Source organism: Myotis davidii, unplaced genomic scaffold, assembly GCF_000327345.1.
Source record: "Myotis davidii unplaced genomic scaffold, ASM32734v1 scaffold515, whole genome shotgun sequence".
In the NCBI taxonomy this organism is placed as follows: domain Eukaryota; kingdom Metazoa; phylum Chordata; class Mammalia; order Chiroptera; family Vespertilionidae; genus Myotis; species Myotis davidii.
The window spans coordinates 8,523-17,407 of NW_006286242.1; the positions used below are offsets into that span (position 1 = coordinate 8,523).

The window sequence follows — 8,885 nt, forward strand, 5'->3', positions numbered from 1 at the left end:
AGTCTCTATCTCTCTTTGTTTTTCTCAGCAGTCCTCCAGGCCTCCCTGCCTCCCTGTGTCCCTCTTCCTCTTTCTGGGCTGGAGGGAGCAGGGCCAGTGGGGGCCACTCCACCCTCTGCCAGCCTTCCCTTCCATCCAAGCCTCTTCAGGCCCAGTCTGTTCTGTTTCCTCATTCTGAGAGAGGCTCCAAGAGCAAGCTGGGAGGGAGGGAAAGAAAGGGAGAAAAGGCTGCGAGCTGGTGGGTGCTGTGTGTGTCTGTGCCTGTGTGCAGTTGTGAGTGTGAGTGCCGACCCCACCTCCCCCATCCCCATCTCCGCTGCCACAAGTCCCCACCCACCAGAGCCTGCTGTGCATGCAGCCTGGGCATTAGGTCGAGTTTCCGGTCGTTGTGGATGTGACAGATCAAGGGTTTTTATATATTAGGATAACAACTACTACATTCATACTATTTATAATAAATACATCAATCATAACAACCTCCTTATCTCACATATGAAATAAGATACCACTAACCACCACATTTATCCTAGTTATTATATTATCTTTAGAAGGACTCCCCCCATTAACAGCATTTTTACCAAAATGAATATTCAAGAAATAACAAAAAATAATACTATTCTACTATCAACACTTATAGCCATCACATCCCTACTTAACTTACATTTTTACATATGACTTACATATGCCAAATCACTCACAATATTCCCGACAATAAATAACATAAAAATCAAATGACAATTTGAAAGTATAAAACAAATAACACATTTATCATCTCTGATTGTAACCTCCAACCCTGACTCTTCCACTAGCACCAGCCATAGTAATTCTAGACTAGGAGTTTAAGTTAATCCAGACCAGGAACCTTCAAAGCTTCAAGCAAATATTATTTGTTTAACTCCTGAAAAAAGGACTGCAAGATTTTATCTCACATCAAATGAATACAAGTCATTTACTTTAATTAAGCTAAGCCCTTCCTAGACTGATGGGCTTCAAACCCATGAAATGTTAGTTAACAGCTAAACACCTTAGTCAACTGGCTTCACTCTACTTCTCCTACAGTGAGGAAAAAAAGGCGAGAGGAGCCAGGCAGGATTGAAGCTGCTTCTTCAAATTTGCAATTCAATATGTGTTACACCACAGAATTTGGTAAAAAGAGGAGTTCAACCTCTGTCTTTAGATTTACAATCTAATGCTTGCTCAGCCATTTTACCTATGTTCATAAATTGTTGATTATTTTCAATTAATCATAAGGATATCAACACTTTATATCTTTTATTTGGGGCCTGAGCAGGCATAGTAGGTACTGCCTTAAGTCTGTTAATCTATGCTGAATTGAGTCAACCTGGAGTTTTATTAGGAGATGATCAAATTTACAATGTAATTGTTACTGCCCATGCCTTCATAATAATTTTTTTCATAGTAATACCTATTATAATTGGTGGTTTCATAACTGATAGTGCCCTTAATGATTGGTGCACCTGATATAGCCTTTCCTCAAATAAATAATATAAGCTCCTGACTCCTCCTCCCATTATTCCTTTTACTTCTAGCTTCTTCAGTAGTAGAAGCTGGGGCAGGAACCAGTGAGGAGCCTCACAGCAGAACCTGAGTTCTGTCAGGTGCCTGCCAACTCAGACACTGTTCACCCTGTTGCCGTTTTCCACTGCTCGCCCTACTGCCCCTTCTCACTCCCCCACTACCCCCTACACACACCTCTCTCTTCCTCCCACCCCGCCAAGGGAAGTGCCTGCTACCTCTGACTTTCTTCCCTCTTCTGCCCTGAGCTGTGAGCTCCCAGCTGCAGGGCTGTGTCTGCAGGCCAACTGCATTTTCATCCCTTCTCCTCTCCTCATTCATTCCTGGATGCTCACCTATATGTGTTTCAGTGAGTGGGTCTCTCAGGCATGGGTCTGTGTTGGGCAGGGATTTCTTTGTTGAATCATAGATAGTTAACTTGTTGAAATGTCCAGGGGAGAGGAAAAATTGCACCCTTATGCCACATTCCTCTGACTTCGGTCCTGGTCTTCTTTTCTCAAGGTGCCTCATAGAAGGCTTTGCACATACTAGGTGCTCAATAAGTATTTGTGAATGTCTTTACTGAGTCTTGGATAATCTCATCCTTTCCTTTGCCCTCTATACCACTTCCCCTCTCACTTTTCGGTGTTCTTGCTGAGAGAAAGCTGTGTGCAGATTTGCAGCTCATTTTACACTGATAATGTCTGGGAGACTATGTTGTTGGAACAAGCCTCCAAATCCCATCTCTGAATGTGATACTTCTGAGAAGTGTCTCTAGGGCGCTTCTAACAAGGACTCAAAAGCTATCCAGACTGTGTGTGTGGCACAATCAGAGAGTCTCACTCTTCTGTGACTGGTCTCCCCTTTAACACCCTTCCTTACTTGGCCTGTTAGCCTCCTGAGACAGAGGAATGAGTTGGGCAAGCAATGCTGGCTGGCTGGACAACTGCTTTGCACAAAGTGAAAAAAGATGCCCTTTTGCAAGAATGAAGACAAGAGGCCTCCCTGAGACCAGGGTTTGGGCCCCTTGTGGGTGACCCATAGGCCATTCCCACACAGCTCTGAGAGTTTGAGCCTTGCCTGGCCCTGCCTGCCTGGAGGGCTTAGTGATCCCAGCATGGACTGTCTGAGTAGCAAGATCCTGCTTCCCCGAGAGGGGTGGTGTCAGTAGGCCAGACAACGGAGGAAAGCAGAAGGGTTTTAGCTCCGGGGAAGCAGACAAAGGGGCTATGTTGTGGGGAAGAGAGAGAAATAAGTCCAAAGGATGATAATTCCAGCAGGATCATACCAAAAGTCTCAAGACATTTTTTAAAAAGTTTCTAATTTGAACCAAATATTTGTTCTCTTGCTAACCATGCCCAGGTAGTCATGCCTCATTTCAAGTCTTAGCAGCAGCTGGCCAGGACACCTTTTTATTTTAAAATGTAAAACTTTTAATTACGGTAGGAATTATATTTTTTTGCAACTATACAAACTTACGAAGAAAACTCTTTAGATATCAACTTTAAAATGTGCAAAGGGGACTAGTTTTCCACAAATCTCCTAGGGTGTAGGTGAGCCAGAGATTGGAAGACAAGGGCTGCTTTACAGAATTCAGGGTTCCTGGATCTGAGGTACCAAAGAATGCAAAGCCATCATTGCCACAATATCTTATAAAGAAAAACTCCCAGCAGTTTATATCAAATTAAAATCTAGCTTTGCATAGTCTTCAACTTACACATTATATGTCTCTTCTAAAAAAAGATAAACCCCTCTCTTCTGCTATTTCCCCCATCTTTTTTTTTATCTTTTTCTGCTGCTTGGGATTCAGGCGATCTGGCCTGGGAGAGAGGACATTAGCTGGGCTCTGCTTAATTTAACAGTGAATATATATCATTGTAATATATACATATATATGTCACTGACTATAACATATGCCTATTTATGAACAGAGGCAAGTGTTTGGCTGGCCCCTTTAGAAATATATATTATGTACCTAATTGCAAAGACCATATATACATTTGTACTTAGGCAAAATAAGTGAATTAAAAGAAAAATTAAAATAATTTTATAATTACAAAACAGAGAAATATTTATTATAAACTTGATTTACCTGAAAGTAATTGTGGCAGATTTTTTTTCTGCTTTTTTAGGAAATTGGTGGTCAGCACATGATTCCCTGCCTAGGCCTTGCTGTGTTTTCAATAAAGTGGAAAGTGGTTTGTAAAAAGGAATCTGGCGATTCTGGTTTCCTCTTGGCCCCCCCACCTCATTCCTGAGCTCCTATTAAAGGGAGGAGGGACAGGGAGGGACAGGGCACGAGGGCATGAGATTGAGGCCTCCTGTGGGCCCTTCTACAGTGCTGGTTTTGTTACATGAGAGCTGCAACAGCTGCCAGAGGGATTTGTCCCCACCCACCGTGGGCATGTGACACAGATTTAGTCTAGACTGTGCTCTGATCTATCCCTGGGCATTTACAAGGCTGGCAAGTGGAGTCACAACCAGATGAATAAATACCCTGTAAACATAGGGTTGTGGGAGGCAAATCTTTGTCCCTGCATTGCAAGTGCATTAAAGCCTCAGGGATCCGAAAATCCCACACAGTGCTCATTTTCAACATTTTGAATTATCATCCTTTTAATATACTGACTGGATGGCAGCCAAGTTCTTTTGTACTCATCACCTTTCAATATATTCATCTGCTAACAATACTCAGTAAGGGATGGCCTTAGGCTCACATCAGGAAGAGAATGAAGGGAGAAAAACCAGAAATCATACCATATCCCGAGTGGGATACATGCTGATGAAATTTTAGTACAAAAGCCTCAGAGAATAGAATTCTGTGCTCCATAAAATAAACAACAAAATCCACAGAACATTGGTTTACTTGTCTCTATCATGGAAATCCTTAACCCCTTAGGGATGAAGCCTGTAATAATTTCATACCTTAGAGATGAATTAGAAAGAACTTTGTAAGGTGCTAAGATTTTAGATGTAGTAAAATATTACTGTTAAAGTCAACCTTGCACAGAACTTTCAAATATTCTGAGTTATTGTGACTACTTGACCTTAAAAGTGGGTAACAGCCCCTCTGTAGTCAAATTATCTCCTAAATCCCAACTATTCACCCTTTCCCTGGATTCAACCTCCCAAGAAAGTGTGTGTGTGTGTGTGTGTGTGTGTGTGTGGGTCTTTGTGTCGAACCACCTCCTACACCAGTGATGGCGAACCTTTTGAGCTCGGCGGGTCAGCATTTTGAAAAACCCTAACTTAACTCTGGTGCTGTGTCACATATAGAAAGTTTTTGATATTTGCAACCATAGTAAAACAAAGACTTATATTTTTGATATTTATTTTATATATTTAAATGCCATTTAACAAAGAAAAATCAACCAAAAAAATGAGTTCGCGTGTCACCTCTGACACGTGTGTCATAGGTTCGCCATCACTGTCCTACACTAATATATCTTTTCTTTTCTTTTTCTAGAAGGGTCCTGATCTCTATGAAGTCTCAGGCTGGGGGAGAACATTCTTGGCCACCACCACTTGCCAGGATTTTTGCATATTTTATGTAGTTTGTTCTCCGGCCTTCTCCTCATGGGTTAAGATGGCTTCCCAGGTACCATATTGCTTCCTTGGAGAACAGTGACAAAGCCCCATGGGTCACTGTAGATTGGATTGAATAGTTTCATCCCATGGGGTGTTGCCTGGGTTATAGGAGTTTGCACCTATTGTATTATAAACAGGCCTCAAACCACCAGGAGATGGAACATCAAACCTTAAGAGGAATTTTGGTTTGGCGGCTCAGTCACTCTGCATAATGGCTCGATGAGGTTTCAAAGTGCTGTCACTGAAATTTCTCAGAAAACAGAACCCACAAATCATGTTGAATTCTCATATCTGAGATATTTGTCCCAAACTGGACATAAACCTGATGTGTTGGCCAAGTTTTTCTGTAAAACCACAATGTTTCATGGGAGGGGGAGAGAAGTTCCTTTTGTGACTGGAGCAAAGGCTTAATAGTATGTTTTGTAATAAAGGTCAAAGGTCTGGGATAGATGTTGGTGAAATTTACTAAGGGTCTTTGCTCTGCTTGAACCTAGAACTAGCTGAGATCTCGGATCTCAAAAAAACAAAACAGAACACAAAAAACTTCTGCCCAGGTATTATGTGTCATTTAGAAACTAGTCTTCATACTCCGAGGCCTCTTCAGCATGGCTGTTGCTTGAAAATGCTCTAAAAACCACAGGGAACATTTTCCCAATGAATCACAATCTGTCTGGGAAGTAAGAGAAATCAGTCAAATACGCCTCAATTATTTTCCTTGGACCATTTGGACAATTGAGATAACAATGCACAGTGGCAACAGTCCACGTTTGTTCAGACTTAAAGACAACTTTGTTATTTGAATGTGTGATTGAGGCAGGAAGCGAATGTCTGCAAAGGTAAATGCAAAGGGGAATGATTTTAGCAAATAGACCAGGCCTACATTTTCTAAGTGGTTTTTCCAAGATTCTCTGATCCCATGTCCAGATTCTAGTGTATGAGAAAAAGCCCAAGTTCCTTTGCCAAATAGTTCCTGGTTGTTCTCCCGGTGCCAAAGGCAGAAGTTATTTAGCCCAGGAATACCTTTCAGACCGAAATCAAAACAGCCCAGGGCACAAAATTGTAAATAAACACTGGGATTCACACGCAGGCTCCCACCAAAGCTATTGTGGCCTGTGGAATTCATGTTCCTCACACTTCATCAAAGCCAGACCAACAGTAGCTGCCACTCAGACCAAGTATTGTTTTGACAGAGCCTGCCGCAGTCAGGTTTCATTTGGCCCAACTCAAGAAACCCAAACAACTGTTTCTGCACTTAGACTTTCCTGTGTATGGAAAGTTACTGTCTTCCAACTAAAGAGAAATCAGAGCACATAACCCCAGTAGTGATGGTTTGGGGCAGCAACTGGACTGACATTTCAATTTATGTGATGACAGAAGGAATTGTCAAGCATGTTCAGAAGATGCGCAGTTTCATGGAGAGGTGTCCTTAAGCTCAGGCATATGAAGTTTTCCAGCATTTTTTAAAATACTGTATGTAGCAACAAACACTAAAGACCAGTGCACACAGATTTTTCTCTGTGTGCCAGATCAGGTCTATTTCATCACAACCCGCTTCCTGGCTGGGGTGTTCATTCAAAGAGGGATTGGAGTGGGTAAGAAAGAGTCCTGCAGGAGGTCTGAGAGGGGCCTAACAATCTACAGATCTTTCAAAGGACTTAAAATACTTACTAGCTTCATTCCATAAAGCAAAAGAAGGTACATTTTACAATAAGTACTAAAATAAGGCAAATATAAACTAAAGAAAGGAGAATTTGAAGGAGAAAAATTAACACACACAATGCATGCAGTGACTGCCTGGATGTCTATTAGGCTAAGGTCACAAGTTAGGCTCTGAAACTTCTAGGAAAATATAATCAGTGCCTAAGCCACAGTGTCCACAGGGTGGAAGCTGACTCAACAGCTCAGGACAAAGCACAACTCTGTGGGCAGGTAGACAGGGAGAAAGGAGTGCACAGCCCAGGAGCACACAGTCCTCATGTACCAAATGGGTCTCCGAGGAGGATGCTTGTCTCTGGGTTCTAAAACCATGTTCCATATCCGGGACGGCAGTTGGTATTGTCGGAATGCCCCCTAGCCAGCAGTCTGCCTCCATCCGGCAGGTGATGGCCTTGGACCTCACTTTTGTTCTGTTAACATAAAAAAAACCATTGAACCTGTAAAGAATTTTTGTGAGTTTATTTGAGCCAAACTGTCGACATATGCCGGGAAGCAGAACCTCAACGAATTGAGATATTGCTCTGGAGAATGGCGGGGTACATCTGTATTTATACATTGCAATCAAAGGAGGGACATAGGTGGGTTACATGAAATTCATTGGTGATAGATTAAGGAGGTGGGATAAAGCAAAAGTGGGGGGACCCTGGGACTGGATAAAAAGTAAAATGATGGACACAAACTTAGGTGGGTGCAGGATCAATTAACATGATAATGAAGGAATTTGTGGTATCTGTCCTGGTGCCCAGTACATCTGGTTGTGCCCCAGGGCCTCCAGAAAAATGAAGTTACAAGTTACCCAGACATTTCAAGGGTATGTTATCTTAGATGCAAAAAGACAGATAGGCTCAGTTAAGGTAAAGGTTGACCTTGTCAATAAAGATACTGGCCTAGGAAATAACTGCCCACCGTAACTGCTTTTAGTTAAAGCTTAATTTCAGACCATCCTTTGTGGTTACTTTAGGTCTCCGAGTTTGCAAAACTGCCATGGCCTCCCCTGAGCTTGTCAGGTCAGCATGTGGCCCCTTTTGTCCACAGTTCCAAGACCCACAGATGGGAGTGGCAACTGATTCCTCAGGCGCTGACCTTGGGTTCTGGCAAGCTGTTGGCTTGGTGTTTGTAAGACAGAGTAAAAGCCACAGGTTCTAGGAACCTGAAAGGATAGCAGAGGGAGCCGGGATAGTTTCTTGTGGAAATCCCAGCAGAAACTTTGGCTTTGACCTTGATCAGGCCCCAGCTGCAGGCAGAGGAATTAGTGGGAGAAATGGTCACAGAGCCTTGTGTTGGTCACAGACCTTGTGAAACACGGCTCAGATCACCTACTTCAAATAGGCCGGTGAATCATGCTGGATGCCTCCTGGGCAGCAGCTGGTGTCCTCTCAGCAGGGAAGCCAGCAGCAAGGGAGAGAGGCTTCTGTCCCTGGCCAGCTGGCCTTGGAACCTTCCTGTTGAGCTCACAAGGAAAATCCTCAGATTGATCATTAGCAGGGAAAGCGAGACATGTGGGACCTTAGACAACCAAGTGGCTTTCACGGTAGTCTTTTATCTATTGTTGGGGGAAGGAGTGAGCTGCTCACCAAAGAAGACACCCCCCATCCCCTTCATAACAAGCGCTCTAACATAGATATCCCTGTGCTGGAATATTCTGTCTGTGTCAACAGAGTTCTTCATCCCAGCACAGTGACTTTTGCTCAACAGAGGGACTTTTGCTACCCTATTCTAGGAATACGACATAATTCCACCCGTCCTGACAGAGTCATCCTCCTTGGAAGGTTGACAGTCACTATGGCTTCCAGGCTGTTGCCTGGAAACGTGAGTTGACATTTCTTTCTGGAACCCACTATGGGGCTCACTGACCTTCTTCCCACTACATTGAGAAGGAACCAAAAAATCTTACTCCACCTTTACTTGTAAATTTGTTCTTCCAAATTTCCCACTAAGAATTTCTGAACATCTTTAGGGAAGGTGAAAGACTTTAGAACACTTCACTGCTTCGGCTGGCACACACCTGAGCTGCGAAATGGATTGAGGCAAATCTGTTTTAAAAATAGTTTTCAGGTTTTATATAT

General features: G+C 42.9%; 1 long non-coding RNA gene across 1 annotated transcript in view; it reads left to right on the forward strand.

Moving 5' to 3' along the window:
• The first annotated feature begins 933 nt into the window (after positions 1-933).
• The window catches only part of LOC107182104, a 22,524-nt gene continuing 14,572 nt past the window's right edge, over positions 934-8,885 (forward strand). Inside the window, exon 1 of the long non-coding RNA XR_001512822.1 lies at positions 934-1,058. This is a non-coding gene — a long non-coding RNA (uncharacterized LOC107182104). The remainder of the gene's footprint in view (positions 1,059-8,885) is intronic.